A 17400-nucleotide genomic window follows, 5' to 3' on the forward strand; every position below is an offset into this window, starting at 1 on the left:
ATATATATATATATATATATACATATATATACACACACACATACACATAAGTGTATAAATGTAACTGTCTTAGTTAGGGTTTTACTGCTGTGAACAGAAACCATGACCAAGACAACTCTTATAAGGATGACATTTAATTGGGGATGACTTACAAGTTCAGAGGTTCAGTCCATTATTATCAAGGCAGGAACGTGGCAGCCTCCAGGCAGGCATGGGGCTAGAGGAGCTGAGAGTTCTACCTCTTGTTCTGAAGGCAGCTAGCTAGCAGAAGACTGGCTTCCAGGCAGCTAGGGTAAGGATATTAAAGCCCATGCCCACAGTGACACACCTAGTCCAACAAGGTTACACCTCCTAATAGTGCCACTCCCTGGGCCAAGCATATACAGAGCATCACAGTAATCTTCTGAGTCCATTCTTCTGAGTTGCTCGTATGTATATATTTTTAGAGCTGACCGTTTAGTGTTAGAGAACCAGTTATGGGGCTAGTCCCTGGGGAAGGCTAATTTTCTCCATCTCAGCAGTCATTAATTGCCTGAAGATGTAGGGGTGAAGTCCTTGTGATATCTCCCCCATCCACATCACATATCAACTGGTGTTCAGGCCTTGTTTAGGCTCCATATTGCTGATCTGCTAAGGGTGCAGCTTTCCTGCCCTTTACAGAAGACAGCCTCCTAACAGACATCCTGGTCCTCTAGCCATTACATCTTTCTGCCCCTTCTTCCTTGATGTCTCCTGAGCCTTGGGTGTTGGGCTTCGAGTGTAGATGTATCAACTAGGGCTGAGCACCCCCTAGTCATTTGCTGTTTGCAGTTTGACCAATTACGGCTTGCTATAATGGTCTCTAGCTGCTGCAAAAAGAAACTTTTTGATGAGAGATGAGAGCTACATTTATCTGTTGGTATAAGGACAAGTATTTACAATCAAGTTACAGATTCTACTGGTAATTTTAAATAACTTTCCTTTACAGTTTAAAGAGAGTTCCACAGGAAAAAAAATGATTTAATACCCTGGTTTTACAGGATTAGTTTTGCTCAACCTTCTTATATTGTCTTCCCAAATGCCTGTCATAGCACTTGCTTATAGCTCTAGACAATGCCTCAGAGCCATAGCACAAATTAGAGCCAGCGCTTGATCATCCATTCTACTGACAAACTCTAGCTTTGCTTCCAAATTCTTATGCATGCAATGCTGAGACAACAAGCAGCTTAACAAGTGGTTCCCAAAGGTAAGAGGATATACAGTTTTCCTGGGCTGATGTCTGACAAAGGAAGACTCTATCCCTAAAAATTCTTAGATGGTTGGGAGTTTGCCTGGGCATATATGTGCAGCTTGACAGGCACCCTGGAGATCCCCATGTGGGCAGCTCATAGAGAGTCTAGGAGACATACTGACCTTACCTCACACATCTTTTGAAACCCATACAGTATCCACCTATCAGAGCTACCCTCTGTTCTTGTTTAAGGCTTGCCCGTGTTCTCTCTCCCTCTCCCTCCTTGCCTCCCCCTCTCTCCCCCTCTCCATTTCCCTCTTCCTCCTTCCATCCCTCTCTGCCTCCTTCCCTCTCTGCCTCTTTCCCTCCCTCCCTCTTCTTTCCTTCCCCTCCCCAACTACTGTACCCAAAGAAGTCACAATGACTAAAATGCTAATCTGGATATCTTAGCCAACATGTCAGTTTTTCTGATATTTGGGAGGACAGGGGTTGGTGCTCAGGATTGCACCTAAGGCTTCTCACATTCAACAATTCTGTTTTTCTGTTTGAGTAACATACTCAGTAATGTGCCTGAGGTGCATAGCACTACTGCAGAACAGAGATGCTGTATCATGATTCTGCCCAGCTAGAGGTGAATGTAAATGTTCTGAGTACAGTAAAGGCTAGCTAAGCTAAGTGAGCTTTGACAAGCCATTGGTTAGATAGAGTAAGTGCATGTGCATTTTACAGTATTTGCAACTAATAATGGACTTGGGGGACATAACTCTGTCACAAGAAAAGATGTGTATATTTCATTTGTATAGTAAATGACCAGCAAATTTAGCCCTTAATATGACCTTGTTGGCATCAATGGGAGGAGAGACCCTGGGGCCTGAGTTTGTTTGATGCCCCAGTGTAGGGAAATGCCAGGGCAGGAAGAAAGGAGTGAGTGGGTGGGTAAGGGAGCACCCTCATAGAGGCAGTGGGAGGGGGGGTGAAATAGGGAGTTTCCAAAGGGGAGACCTGGAAAGTGTCTTTATTTACATTTGAAATGTAAATAAAGAAAAAATCCAACTAAAAAATCATTATATGAACTTGAGCAAGTAAACTCCACTTACTTGGCTGAAGTTCTCCCTACCTGTAAAATGATTTTGCCTAGAAGATCAGCAGCCATGTGATGTGGTGACAGAGATGGGACCTAGAGGACTGGTGCTCTACTTCCATCTGCAGTTCTCAAAAGAAAAGGAAAGGAAAACAGTCCACCCCAATCTGTCTCCATAATAATGCATGTTCAAGTGGATGGATGGATGGATGGATGGATGGATGGATGGATGGATGGATGGATGGATGGATGTGTGGATGGATGGATGGATGGATGGATGGATGGATGGATGGATGGGTGGATGGATGGATGGATGGATGGATGTGTGGATGGATGGATGGATGGATGGATGGATGGATGGATGGATGGATGGATGACAAAAGAAGTCATGTAGGCCTCTTTCTTATCACAGTTAAAATCATGCCTGTAGCACTTACCATACCAGTAGAAGAGCAAGACAGATGATAGAAGCTAGCTACTGCCTGCGTATGACCTATAAAGGTCTTAGTAGACTCCAAACAGTAATTGACAAAATAAACATGTGGGTGCTCAAAAGCATAAATGTCACCTCCACGGCAGCTCCTCATCTGCTGTGCTGTGCTTTTCCAGTTGATGGAAAGGCTTTATTCAGATCAGCTATTGCACTTTTTCCCCGGCGGGCATTCTTAATCTTTGTGTTCTAACCTTTAAAGACACAGGCTTCGGTTGCTGCTGTAATGATTTCTGTTGCCTGGCATCTGCATGTTCAGATTCCTCCAAAGAACTGCGCCTTCTATTTTCCTCTATTGCAAATGGAGCAAAATGAAAAAAACCCAGGTGGGGGTAGGAGAGGCCAGCACTTGATTGACTTCTCTCTCATGATACTCCACGTTGGGAGGAGGGATCAATAGCCGCAACTTTTCAGCAGACCTGAGCACTGCATCTCATTCTCCTTTAGGCAATCTATTCCATAGAGAAGCTGATTAAATATTTTGGAAGTATTGGGATTGAGGAGGAGGAAGAAGCTGGGGATTTTTAGTTGCTAGAGCCTTTTATTGACAACATTAAAGTCTTCATGATATATTCGACCAGAAATTAATTACAGCCCAGTTCCCCATTTCTCCCTTAGGTGACAGTCTTCTGTTGATGTGTGCCGCTGTGAAAGTAATAATAGGTTTCAAATGTTTGTGAGAAACATAAAGTAATTACTTGCTGTGGTAAATCAGTCATTTGAAGCCTTAGCTTCCCTCTGCTCCATCGATGTGGCAGTCTGTCTGTTTTCTTTTGTTAACTTTAATTATGGGGTAGAGGAAATTTTTTTTTCAGAAATTGGGACTTTTTTTCCATTTCTTGGTTTCTTAGTTCTCCAGGGACATAAGTATCGAAATGGTAATGACACATAAATAGCATTTCAACAAGAGAAGCATATGTCTGCCAGGGAGCTGATTGCCTTAGTTAAAAGCTTTAACTATTGGCCAGCAGCTATTGGCCAGCTCCCCTAATGAGCCTCCAATATTTACCGTGTGCTGTGCAGGAATGTGTTTTGGGTCTCAGGAGTTTAAGGCTCCTTCTCACCAGTAGCACACGCTGAAATGGTGGGCTCTTAAGCCACAGCCTAAGCACCCTCCTCCCCTTTGAATGAAAATACAGTTTTCCAACAGTATTTGCAGTTTCTTTCTTCAGGCACCTTTACTCCAGCAAGACCCATACGGATCAGCCTGGAAAACACTGGCCACTCTGTTTGCTCACCTGGGCAAAGAGAGAAAGATTTCTTTTGCCTGCCAACCATCAATAGGAGTCCTCCAGATACATCAGATACATCATGGGGAATTCACTCTACCCAACATAATGCACATGGTGGCAGCTGACTGCTGGTACTAAAGATAGCCAGCACCTAAAAATATGAATTGTTAATATTCACATCTTCTCAATGAACCTTCATATTACGCTTTCCTGTTCAGTCTAATCTGTCCTGTTGTTGCCACTTCAGAAGTTTGCCTTGTCTCCTATACCATGCCCATTCAATCTCGTGAAGTGTTAAGTTTATTCTTCCCTTTCTAATGCTAATCTCTTTCTTTGAATTATTGTTTATGTTCAGAAACAAACATGAAAACAGAATCACACTGACTGGGACAGCAGTGCCTTTCCCTGCAGTGATAATTAGAGTATATGATGTTTTCACTTGAGTGGGACCCTCTCTGTCATCAAGGAAGGGCACACTACATGGAGATAGTTGATTCATTGAGTAGAGTTTACTGTATTGTGTCAGTGGTGCGTCAGCGTGACACCCCAGCATAAGCAGTATCTGATTGCATCCTTCCTTTATACTACATTATAGAGTAACTCCACTTCTGTCACAGCACCCCAAGCTTCCTGTAAGCCTAGATAGGAACAACAGATTGCTTAAAGTAAGTATTTGATTTGATTTTGTTACTGCACTACTATTAGTGATAGTAATTAAGCTAGACCATGTAAAAAATTACATTTTTTGTGTAAGGCACACTACATGTATTAGCCTAATGAAGCCCACACTAACCTGGTGTGCTTAAAGGTTAGGATTTTCTTTCTACAAATGGGAAAATCAAGTCTCTGAAAGAGTAGCACTGGATCTATACTAGTGCTAGATAACAGGACCATGATTCAGTGACAAGTCTCTCCGTAGCTTGGTCATGTTATATGGCTTATAGTGACAAACAGTATTATTTCAAAAAGATAAACCATAGCCATGATGCTTTTACTGACTATTAAAGCATGTCAGGGTGTTCCTAGAGCTTAAGGGAGGTGTGTAGCAGCCTTTCCTCATCTCTGAGTTAAACTGGGAAGAGATATTGGGTGAGGGGATAGCAGGGATGTAATGGTGAATGCCGACCATGAACTTGACAGGTTTTAGAGTCCCTTTGGAGAGAAACTTTGGAAGTGTCTGAGAGGTCATCTCAAAAGAGGCTTACCCGAGGTGGGAAGACCCACTGTGGATATAGGTGACACCATTCTACAGACTGGATAGAAGAGAGCCATAAGCACCAGCACTCACATTCTCTCCCCTTTAGTGTGAAGGCAATATAACCAGCCACCTCCCATTTCTGTCGCCATCCCTTCCCCACTGTGATGGGATGTACCCTCAAACAGTGAACCAAAAGAAATCCCTAAGTTGCTGTGTCATATATCTGTCTCTGTAGTGAGAAAAATCTCTAATGCAAGGGTAAACAAAACATATCCAAAAGATTATGAGAAATGCCAGTCTTGAGGCAGTCACCATCACTGATGGATCAAATGAGACACGAGAAGGTATGAGACCTCCAGAAAGGCCTGACACTGCAGCAGCATTAGACAGCATCCAAGTCGGGGAGGAAACTGGGCCAGGCAGTCTGAAGAGAGTGAGGCTGCGACCAAGAGCAATTCCCAGAGAATCAGTAAACTCCTAGCATGTGGTGGTAATGATGACAGCTGAGATTCTCACAGATGCTAGTATGTTTAGTCTAAATCGCAGGGAGCTGTGTCTTTTTGTTATATCAATAGAAAACTAAGTCTTTTAAAAAAGAAAAATGCTATGTATGATTGACAGATGTCATTTTGACTATCTAGTTTCAAAATCTATTTAGAGTGTTCCTTATCACCTAAGTTTGGAAGGGTTTGCCTTCCATCATAAGAATCTAGAAGTCAAGGCCTGGACCCTATGTGGAGTCCAGGCTAGGCCTGACTGTAGGATGCCAGCATTCAGTTCTGGCTGCTGAAGCAGAGCAAGACAGCATTCTGTGTTTCCAGCAGCGGTGCTGTCTCCATGGAACCAGCTTTGAAGAATTTTTAAGGAATTTGAGCCATGATTCTATCTGCTGCCTGGATGACTTGTTCTTGCCGACTTCCTAAGTTCTATTCTCTTGAAAGTATGAGTTGCCCAATGTCCTTTCAATAACCCCTTTTCTATAACTGAGGACTTCTGACTGGGGCGCGTGTACATACACACACACACACACACACACACACACACACACACATAAAGCTCTGATCCTATCCCTTTTCCTCATCTTGGTCAATTATATAACACCCTTATACAGAACTATCACGAATTTTCTTTTTTCTTTTTTAAGAGCAGACCTGACTGAATTATACCCATAATTCAGTCCCAACCAAAACCTACTTATTTAATCTACACATTTATCCCTGCTGTCTATATTACTCAGTACCTAAAGCAGTCACTCATATTTGTTCTTTTGAAACAGCAGTCACCAAGGTTCAACCATGAGCTTCTTCTGTAGAGTCTTGGTCTCACTGTAGTCTGTAGTTGATGGCAGCGGGGCTAAGCTGCCTGGTGTGGCTTTACCTCACAGGCATGCTGACTTGCTGGAGCTAGCTAGAGTACCAGGCTCAGCGGGGATGCACGATCCCTTTACATTGTCTCACAATGCTCCCTTTTCCATGTAAGTTTCACGTGTCACTTTTACGGCATCACACACACGATAGCGTGAGACTCTGAAAGCATGACATAGAAACTACTTTATCAGGCCTTTATCAGGCTTGGACCCAGTACCTGCACAGAATCTCTTCTAACATTCCAAGTCATAGAGCTTGCCAGGTTTGACATAGTAGAGGATTAAATGAAGGCATAATGGTGGGAAGCATGGCTCGTTAGGGTTTATCTTTGGATGAGCTCCAGGTTAAATATGCTTAGCTCAGCCTGATCCAGTTAGACCTATCCAATGTCTTTGTCAAGACTCTATCAGTTTCATGGAATAGAAACCTAATTCAAAGTCCCTTAAACTAGAAGGGAAAAAAAAATTATTGAATCATGAAACTGAGACTTACAAGAAATAGTTGGTTTTAGACTTGCTTTTCTCCCAGGATTCTAACTGTATCAGCTAGACTCCTTTTCTCCCTGCAGCTCATGCATTCATTTGAATCAACTTAGCTGTACCACATAGCCTGTCTCCCAGTAGTAGTAAAATAGTAGCTGAAAGGCATTTAATGTGCATAGCTAGAACTTCACATACCTTCTCTCTCCTAGAAGGATAGAGCAAATCTCACAAAGGGACTTTTCCCTCTCAGTGTCCATGTATGAACAAGTTGCTAGAGAATCAGGAGGGATAAGCACTGTGATGGGGCTGTCCAAGTACGCATCCACCTCTGATGTGGAGATCTGATGAGTCTAGACCTCAGAGAACATGCTCCAAAGATAAGGTCAGTTACCCAATCAAGAGGGGACAATGCTGGATACACAGGAAGGAGAAATGAAGCTACTCCCAGGAGCACTTTGCTGAATGGTTACAGTTTAATCAGGAAATAACACTAAAGTGTAGACACACACTTCAAAACAATCACATTATAGGGAGGCATTTTTATGGAAAGAGAGAGGATGCTGAGGACGTCATTCAGGGTAGACTGAAATAACTCAGGGACATGTTGAAGAAGCCTGTTTTGAGCTGCACTTTGAAAGTTAAGATTTAAAAAGAAGGACGATAAAATGGGCAGAGGAGAGGTTGGAATTTCCCAGTAACCTTTCAATAATAATCCATTCTCTACAACTGGGACCTTGACATATGCACACACAGCGAAAGCCCATCTTTGCATATTCTACATTTCGACGAGTGCTTCTCCTCATGCTATTAAAATGAATTTACTAAGTGTAATTTGGGGAATTATTTACCTGCCTTCCCACACTAGACCTGCAAGAAAATCAAGAGTTAGTCGATTATGGCATGTTATATGGTATTGTTTCAGGTTCAGTCCACTCCAAGAAACATAAAATTAACCCTGAATGTGACAAGTGAGTGTTTGATGGTTTGAGAGGCCCATACAAGTATAAAGTGGTGATTGCTGTCAAAGAAAAGCCTTTTTCAGATATGTATTCATTTTGTCCTCTGACACTTGGGCTAACAACATATACTTAAATTACCAGAAATAATAGTTTCCTGTGTTATATCTCTCCTGAGAAGCTGAAGGCTACCAGGAATGTGAATTAATTTAACACCTCTCCTGAGGTAAGAGTAAAATGGTAAACACTAGTACCCTACCCCCCACCTCTACCCCAACCCCCTCCCCTTTCTTTCTCCCTCTCCACCAAAAGATCTTGTTCTCCTGATATTGCTGCATTTATTTTATACAGAATTTCTTTCAGTACAGGAAGCTATTGTTTCTCTTTCTACTAGGGTATCTTTTTCTTCTATATAATCTGCTTTTGTGGCTTAAGAAAAGTTTGTCTCTTTTACATATATACATATATGTGTATACACACACACACACATATATATATATATATATATATATATATATATATATATATATTTACCTGCATGATATGTTTGTGTACTACATGCATGCCTGACTAGAAGACCAAAGACCAGAAGAGGATGCCAGATCTCCTAATACTGGAGTTACAGACATTACAAACAGCCATGTGGGTTCTGGGAATTGAACACAGGTTTCCCAGAAGAAAAGCCAGTGTTCCTAACTGCTGAGCTATCTCTCCAGCCCCTCAATTTATTCCTTTTCAGTGAGGATTTTTTTTTTTTTGTCTTATTGTGGCAGGGGAACTCTAGTGTGAGTTACTGCCACCATTAAGTTGAAAAACTAATCTTAAATTCCATTTAGAAAAAACAAAAACACAGGATAACCAAACAATCTTGAACAATAAAAGAACTTCTGGAAATATCATCATTCTGGGTTTTAAGTTCTACTACAGAGATGTAAATGTAAAAACAGTGTAATGATGACATAAGAAGAGACATATTGCTCAGTGCACTAGAACTGAGGACCCAGTTATAAGTCCACCACCTGTGGCCATCTGTTTTTTGACAAAGAAGTCAAAATTACACACAGGAGAAAAGATAGCATCTTCAAGAAATGATGCTGGTCAAACTGTATAGCTACATGTAGAAGAATGAAACTAGATCCTGATCTCTCAGCCTGCACAAACCTCAATTCCAAATGGATCAAGGGCCTTGACCTAAGCCCTGATACCCTGAATCTGATGGAGGAGAAAGTAGGGACTGTGTATGCTTCAACATAGAAGCGTGACCATGATTTTTAGGACCCTGCTAACATAGGCATTTAAGACCAACAACTGACAAATAGAACCACATGAAACTAAAAGTCTGCTGTACAGCAAAGGGCACTATAATTCAAATAAACAAGCAAACTGCAATCTTTGCCAGCCATACATCTGGCAGAGGATTAGTATTGACAGTATACAAAGAACTCAAAAAAACAAACACCAAGAAAGCAAAAGTCCCAATTTACAAATAAGGCTTGGACCTAAACATAGAGTTCTCAAAAAAAGAAAGACAAATGGTTGAGGGGGATTTAAAATGATGCTCAATATTTTGAGCCATCAGGAAAGTGCAAATTAAGACTACTTTGAAATTTCATCTTCCCCTGGATAAAATGACCAAGATCAAAGAAACAGATGACAATAAATGCTGGATAGATGTGAGAATGGGGAGTGTTTATTCACTGATGTTGGGAGTGCAAACTGGGTCTCGGAACATAGGTTGGTACTGCCAACATTCAGGATGATGCCTTGGACTAGCAGGTCATTCATTAATGACAGGGTCCTGAGAAAGAGAACCAGGAGATCAGAAATATAGGAGATAAATAACTTTAGGATTATGAGGTCTGGCATAAGCTATATCTTATACCAAGCAAGCTTATTAAAAAAGTACAGTAGCCAGGTGGTGGTATTAACAACAGGCCTTTAATCCCAGCACTAGGGAGGCAGAGGCAGGCACAGCTCTTGTGTTTGAGACCAGTTTGGTCTACAGAGTGAATTCTGGGACAACCAGGGCTACATAGAGAAACCCTGTATCAAAAAAAAAAAAAAAAAAGTTCAGCATCCTATATACTATTTCTAGGGCAGAAATAAAACAAACTCTGTAGAAACTATCATACAATGGAACTAAGTTAGGGAGAAGCTAATCAAACAATTTTGCATGAGGGGAGCATAGAGTATCTCAAGAGCATCCTAGACAGAGCACATACGCACCCTTGGGACTCATAACCACAGTCCTATAAGGTGGAAAGAGTTGGGTTCTCAGGATCTGAAGCCACAGCTCTCCTAAGGCCCAGGCCCCAGGCCACCACCACCTTTGCTAAGCATATTCCTGGTTTTAGAGATAGAGCTGTGCTCCTTCTCTATACATCAGGCCCCCAGAAAAAGCCTTAGTCAGTCAGTCCTGCCTTTACAGACAGTTCTTTCCTCCTCCTAGGAATACCCTCAGAGATGCACCCCAAAGTATGTCCCCTCAGTGACTCAGTAAGTTAAATCAAGTTGATAATGAAGATTAAACACTACAGGTTCCTAAGAGTGCCGTGGGAACCACTAACTATCATGTGACCCTTCCCTAGTACTAGACTAGTTAGTTTCCTTTCATACAAGCAGAAACTCCTGAATGGAGATAATTGTGACTTCTATTTGCTCTTTATACATACCCCTGTCCTTGTTACTAAGTAAATGTAGGCAGAGTATTAGTTTTATTAGCTAATGGTTGATATTGATATGACCCTGTTCTCTCTCAGCTATAAATATCTGCTCTGCCTACATCAATTTGAATCTTTTCCCCCTAAGGAAATTAACATTGAAACTGTAGCACAATTAATTACATCTAAATTCTACTAAACTATAAGTCAAAACAAATACAAGAACTGGGGTTATATGAGGATAAGAGATCATAGGAAAGAATTCTTTTCAGGAAAATAATGTGAAATAATGTGACTTGATTCTGAAGTTGTTGCCCACGAGCACATGAGTGTTGTCACCTAACTCGCCCAGTGCTAACCTGGTACCAGTCTCCTGTCTCCAGTGACCATTTCTATCTCGAGGGGAGAAGGTTCTGATCTTGCACTCCCAAGTACATGATGATAATGTAGAAATGCCTTCTAAATGCCAGGATAAGAGAGGATCTATATATGTATCTCTGATCAATTCAAAGAAGACCTCAGGTTTATCTGCAAACTCTTACTTTCTTTCAAGTCTAAACTAGACACCTTCTGACTGTGATAAAAGATTATTCTGGGCTAGTCGATCCAATGTGTAGATGTGAAGAGGCTCCTGAGGCCCCTTCAGCAGTCTTCTGGATGACTCGGGAGGGACTACAAGGAAGCCGACCTCATGGTCACAGGATACTGCTGGTGGTTTGGTTACTACACTAAGGAGAAGGCATTGTGCCTAGATCCATGTGTTCATTTTCTGTGAAGAGATAATATAACCTCACTAAATAAAGTGTGTTCTTTGTGCATCTGTCCCTGCTATACAATAGGCCTCACCCTCATTGGTAGAGCCTGGTGGGTTAGCCTGTTCTCGAGCTTTACATCTTGGGAACCATCTACCATTAGGAGCTTATTTGGGGGGAGGGGTTCGAGACAGAGTTTCTCTGTGTAGCCCTGGCTTTCCTGGAACTCACTATGTAGACCAGGCTGGCCTCGAACTCAGAAATCCGCCTGCCTCTGCCTCCCAAGTGCTGGGATTAAAAGCGTGCACCACTACTGCCTAGCTCCATTAGGAGCTTCTTAACACAAATTTGTCTAATAGACAGCGCCAAGTAAAATCAAGTTATGCCAATTACTTTAGCATCTGAAGCAATTCCCGTAAAACTCACTGGTTTAGGGTGGGTAAGACATATCAGCTAGGAATTAGTCATTCCTTTCATAAAACTGCCTATTGAAAGTATATAAAAGTCACTTTATTCTTGGAGTTAGAAAGATGGATGTATGGTCCCTGCTTATCCACAGTAATGTGAGCACACAGTGAGCAAGAGTGTGGCCAGTTATAAATCTTAAGAATAAAGTAGACAACATACAGCTCAGACAATTCACTCCCCGGTATGTACCCAAGAGAAATGGAACCAGAAACATCTGTACACTTAGAGCTGCAGTCTTCACAGTAGCCAAAATGTGAAAACAAGCCATATGTCCATCTATGGTAAAAGTAGACTTTCATATATGACATAGCCATACATCACAATTTGTAGTGTGATAAGACTGAATCACTAATAGATTCTGTATGCAAATATTTGATAAATTTATCAAATGTTATTCAAAATGAGTTTTTTAAAAGACTACATGTCTCCAATTATAAAAAAAGACCAGAATAGAAAAGACCATGTAAGAGACAGAAAGTAAACTAATGCTTGCATAGGGCAGATTTGGAAGTAGGGACAGGGTAGTGAAGAATACAGGATTTCTTTTTAAGAAAATAAAAATGTAAACTTCACTGTGTGGTGAGTCCACATGCTTTAAATATGGAGACCCCTGGTGTATTTATTGGACACCTGAGATGCAGAGTTGTGTGTTAGGAAAAGTTTATCTCAATAAAGCTGGTTACCTGGGAAAAACAAAAGGAACAGAAACTGAGAGTGATAAGCAAGTATTCTGCCCCACTCCTACCCTGCAGGGAGTGGGGGAGGGGAGCACAAACCCGCATTGTTGAGGCAAGACAGAATCTTTTCAGGAATCCTGGTAAGGACGGTACTATTAGTAAGAATTAAGTTGTAGAGCTAATTAGGACAGAACAGCTTACCACTAAAGGAAGAGTGCATTGCACTTGGGAGAGTGGGGTGGCTGTCCCTAGTTCAGAGTGTGATAGGCAGCTCCTCAAAGCTGGAAGACCATCTTACCCTACAACAGGAAATCCTATTTGCAAATGAAGGAATTCTCCCCTGTATGAATAGATCCATCAAGTTCAAGCAGCTAAAGAAGTGTGCTGGGATTCCTTTGTTTCCTGTTCGTAACGGTTTGTGCTGCACATTTTCATGTGTTGCTCAATCTCTCAGTTGTGGTCATTTTAACAAGTTTATAAGTGTGGCATAAAATGCTACGTGTGTGATCCCCTAGTGACCACAGCTTTTTTGGGAATATTGTCGGGAACACTTTATTGCCACCTGATAACAGAGAACATATCCTGCTACAGCCACTGACTTTCTTATAAAAAAAAGTTAACTCTAAAAGGTAAGGTTGGGGACTGGCGATGCAGAGATAGAAACAAAGGCTTTCTAAGGTCTTTTGCCTTTGAAATCAGAGAACAGCTCCTTGACGGAGCATCTTTGAACTTGCTGAAGTCTTCCTTCACCTTCACCACATCACGTAGAAAGCAATAGCCTACGTATGGAAAGCAAGTTTGCTTTATTACGTTAAGGCATTAGGCATGTGTGTCCTGTGTCTGTCAGCACTTTCTCCTGTGGCTACAGCTGCTGTCACTGCCCAGTGACTGTCTCAGTGTCGGGCGGCACCCAGCCTGTCTCACTGTTTGTGGCTGTCATCACCATCACATACAAGCTGTTGCCCCTGCCACCATCTTCCTGCTGCTAATGGGACTGACTGGCACCTCTCCATGTCACATCAAGGTGCAGATGTTGTCACCCTGCCAGGCTCAGAGCCATCTAACATCCTCTCCTGGCAGAATTCATTATCACTTTCCCAGAAAGGATGCCAGCTAAGACCAGTCTAATCTGAGCTCACCAGCCTTTTGGTGGGGGAACTATGGTAGTGAGACAGCACCTAGGGACTTACAGAATCCTGCATGTTTAGGAGTTTACCATAGTCTACCATGGTGGACCCCAACAGTCCCTTCAGTAGTTTCTGGAATGAAAAGCTATTCTGTAGAGCTTCACTAGTCTCTTCCTCCTCCCACTGTGCCCACTTAGGTCCCACAAGTAAGCAGTGTCTTTCTTCCTGGACCACTAATTGGGAAACTCAGTGCCAATTTGGAATCCTGTGACAACAGGTGTGTTGACACATGCCTTTAATCCTAGCACTCATGAGGCAGAGGTAGGTGGATCTCTGTGAGTTCAAGGCCAGCCTGGTCCATATAGTACATTCCAGGACAGCCAGAGCTATGCAGTGAGACACCATCTTGGGAGGGGGCAGTGTGTGTGTGTTAGGTGACAGTGCCCCACATGACACTTTTAACAATGTCTACAGGGTCTACATTAGTGACAGGTACAATGTGGTGAACTGCACAGCCAGAAAGGAGTGACTCACAAGTGAAAACAAATAGGAAGTGGGTTACCATTGAACTAGAGATAGAGACAGATTTCTGCAACCCAGAAGAACATTGGAGCACCAGAGGAAATATGAGCAAGTGCAAGGCTTACCAACAAGACAAAAGGAAAAACAGTGAGAGTGGACACAAAGATGGGAGAGTCAATGAAAAGCATCATACTGCTTCCCTCCGCTCCCAAATGTTAGACATTTTATTTTGAAGGATCCATGTTAGGACACGGAGAGAGAGCATGAGCACTCCAGAATATAGAGCCTCCTAATGCAAGATTGAAGAAAGTAACTCTACCTGTGGGCACCCTTCATGCCACTCACATTGCCCTCCCAGGCACAGGAGCACTGATCATGTTCCTCTCCTAGGGAACTAAGAACCAAAGGCATGTCCAAGCAGTGAGAATCAAGTCGATCCCACCCAACAAACAGTGGTGACAGGGCCATGAAGCAGCACAAAGATGAACCAGTCCCAGCTGGAAAAGAAGGATGCAGCTCCATTGGGAAAGTCTGGGGTAGTGGGGGCACCCAAAAATTGGTAATGTTACTAAGGGGCTAAAAAGAAGCAAGATCTGGTAAATATAAGTAGTGTAAGAAAAAGAACACGGGATTGGAAATGTTCAAAGGAAAAAAAACTGATCAATTCATGTAAAACAAATTTTTGGAATAATTGCCTTTGAGAGGTTTGGGGATTGCTTCTGTCCATGAAGGAATACGGCCTTACTCTGTACCTTCCCAGCACTAGCCAGCCTGTGTGTGTATGGTGACCTCAGTCCTTTGGTTTCTCATGAATCCTCATGCACACAAGGCAGAGGAGACTCTGCTGTGCTTCCAGGACAGTATGGAATGTTCACCTTCACACAGCAAAAGGGAAATGTAGAGGAGATAAAGCAAAGAATGAACATCATAGGAGGCTGAAAGGATGGGCAGGAGAACGAGGGAGAAGGGTCTGTGTCAGTGGTGGCCTCGCCTTAAACAGGGACAGGTAAGACTGGTAAAACATCTAGGCAGGTAAATGTCCAAGAATAGCATCTTCATACTAACCCATGACATACTAAAAGAGCTCAGTGTTGATGCCAAGCCAGATCTTCTCCATCTGTTAGGATGCTGTCTTCACATTGTTCTCTTGCTTTATTTTTCTCTTATGTGAATGTGATTTGCCTGTGTACTTGTCTTTGCACTGTGTAGAGAGACCTTAGAGGCCAGAAGAAGGTATCAGATCTTCTCGGAGTGAAATTATAAATGGTGGCAAGCTACATGTGGGTGCTAGGATCCAATTCAGGTCATCTACATCTCTCCAGCCCCTATTAGGATGCTTTGACTGCGTGTAGCGGAAACCCTGACTTGAAACTTTAATCTGGGGTGGTTCTCTCTGTACTGCCCAGGCTGACCTCACTCTCCAGGTGGTGCTTCAGCCTACCTCAGTCTCACTGCCTGAGTACTGGTATACACAACAAGGCCCGACTAAACCTGTATTTCAAAAATAGGTATTTCCTCTCCTAAAATTTGAAGCCCCAAGTTAGACTGATAATTCACTGTCCTGTTGATGTCATTAAAGAATCAAGTTCATGGCATATCCCTGCTCTTCCTCCTTCTGGGCATGTTGCCTTCATCCCAGAAGCTTTGTCTGTGGTCTGAGGTTAGCTGCTGAATACTCAAATGTCCTAAAAAAAAAAAAAAAAACAACAACAACAACAACAAAAAACATCTCATGCAAGAAGAGTGTTTCCTTTTCTGTTTTATTTTGTCCAAGAAGGAAACATTTTTTTAGCAGTTCCTCAGCTGACGTCTTGTGGCACGTACTGGTCAAAATTCTATCACATGCACATCCCAATCTATCTGCTAGCACAAATGGAAGGTGCCTTCTCAAAACCAGTCCAAAGCAGACTGCGTTTAGTATGAGGTCCCTGGGAACAGTGATGTCTACCTCAGCATGACTATAAGGTCTACACATGTCCTTTATTAATCTCATGCACATAGATTAGTGTTCATGCCAGCAGATCTGTTGGAAAAAAAAATGTTGTCGATGTTATCCTTGTACTCAATAACAGAACTAATGCAGAATAAATAAAGCAGACACAAGCCAGTGTCTAGTCTCTTTGTTCAGAAATTCTCCCTTGAAATACAAGTTAATGTGCCAACTCAGCATCCTCTGAGCTTCCAAAAGATTTTCTTTCCTTTGAGCAATCATTTGTATAGAACTCATATATGCTAAAGGATCTCATTCTGCAATCTATTTGTGTGTATCATATAGATGCTGCAGGGATAGATTCTCATGCTGGTTACACAGTCCTGGTGTTTGGACCAGGCCCCTGCACGTGCTAGTAGCTTCACAACCACCAGAAGTTTCTTAAGTGTTTATTACTTTCTTTTCCTTCTCTATAGCTTAGAGGTGCTTTACTTCTACTCTAGGCAAATTGTGAGGTTTAAAACTGCAGTAGAAAACAGTACAGTGGGCTGGAGAGATGGCTCCGTGTTTGAGAGCATAGGTACTCTTCCAGAGGACCCAGATTCTAATCCTCAGAACCCACATGGTGACTAACAACAGTGCGTAACCTCCAATTTCAGGAGATATGACAATCTCTTCTGGCAACTGTGAGCACTGCACAGGCATGCTCTACAGACATACATGCAGGCAGAAGACTCATAAAATAAGGTCTTTTTTAAAATCATTAAGAAAACAGTACATATACAAGGAGGAAATGATTAGCTTTCCAGTCTCCTTCCTATTGTAATGTGCAGGGGGATACTAGCCCTTGATTTCCTAGTTTTTGTGATTTTATAGAAGGCTGATATTATCGGAAAGTGAGTCAAATCAGGGGCTAAGCAAAGGAATGTAACTCCCATTGAAGCATGAATGTAGCCATAAGAAGAGAGATGAAAGCAACAAGGATAAAGACCACAGGGAGAAGAGACCCATGCTTTTGAGGATGTTTCTCAGTCAAAGCACAGGCTGCTCTCGCTGCATGCCCTGAGCTGGATCCTGCAGAGCCCCTCTGAAGGCGCTTCAGTGGAATGGCTTCCTCCCGGAAGGAGATCAGGGCAGCTTTATGTCTTCACTGAAACACTTTGAATTATAAAAAGAAATCAGATGATCAAAAGATGCAAGATGGTGGATAAAATAATGTTGTAAGATTATAACTCAATAATCATTGAT

At 42.2% G+C, this 17400-nt stretch overlaps 1 protein-coding gene and 1 long non-coding RNA gene across 2 annotated transcripts in view; one reads left to right on the forward strand and one right to left on the reverse strand.

Moving 5' to 3' along the window:
* The window catches only part of Exoc4 (exocyst complex component 4), a 750249-nt gene that overhangs the window by 711145 nt on the left and 21704 nt on the right, over positions 1-17400 (forward strand). The window lies entirely within an intron of this gene.
* Positions 1-17400, reverse strand: part of LOC116098697 — a 62347-nt gene that overhangs the window by 40644 nt on the left and 4303 nt on the right. The window contains exon 2 of the long non-coding RNA XR_004121912.1: positions 2328-2421. This is a non-coding gene — a long non-coding RNA (uncharacterized LOC116098697). The remainder of the gene's footprint in view (positions 1-2327; positions 2422-17400) is intronic.

The sequence above is a fragment of the Mastomys coucha genome, unplaced genomic scaffold, assembly GCF_008632895.1.
Source record: "Mastomys coucha isolate ucsf_1 unplaced genomic scaffold, UCSF_Mcou_1 pScaffold20, whole genome shotgun sequence".
Lineage (NCBI taxonomy): Eukaryota > Metazoa > Chordata > Mammalia > Rodentia > Muridae > Mastomys > Mastomys coucha.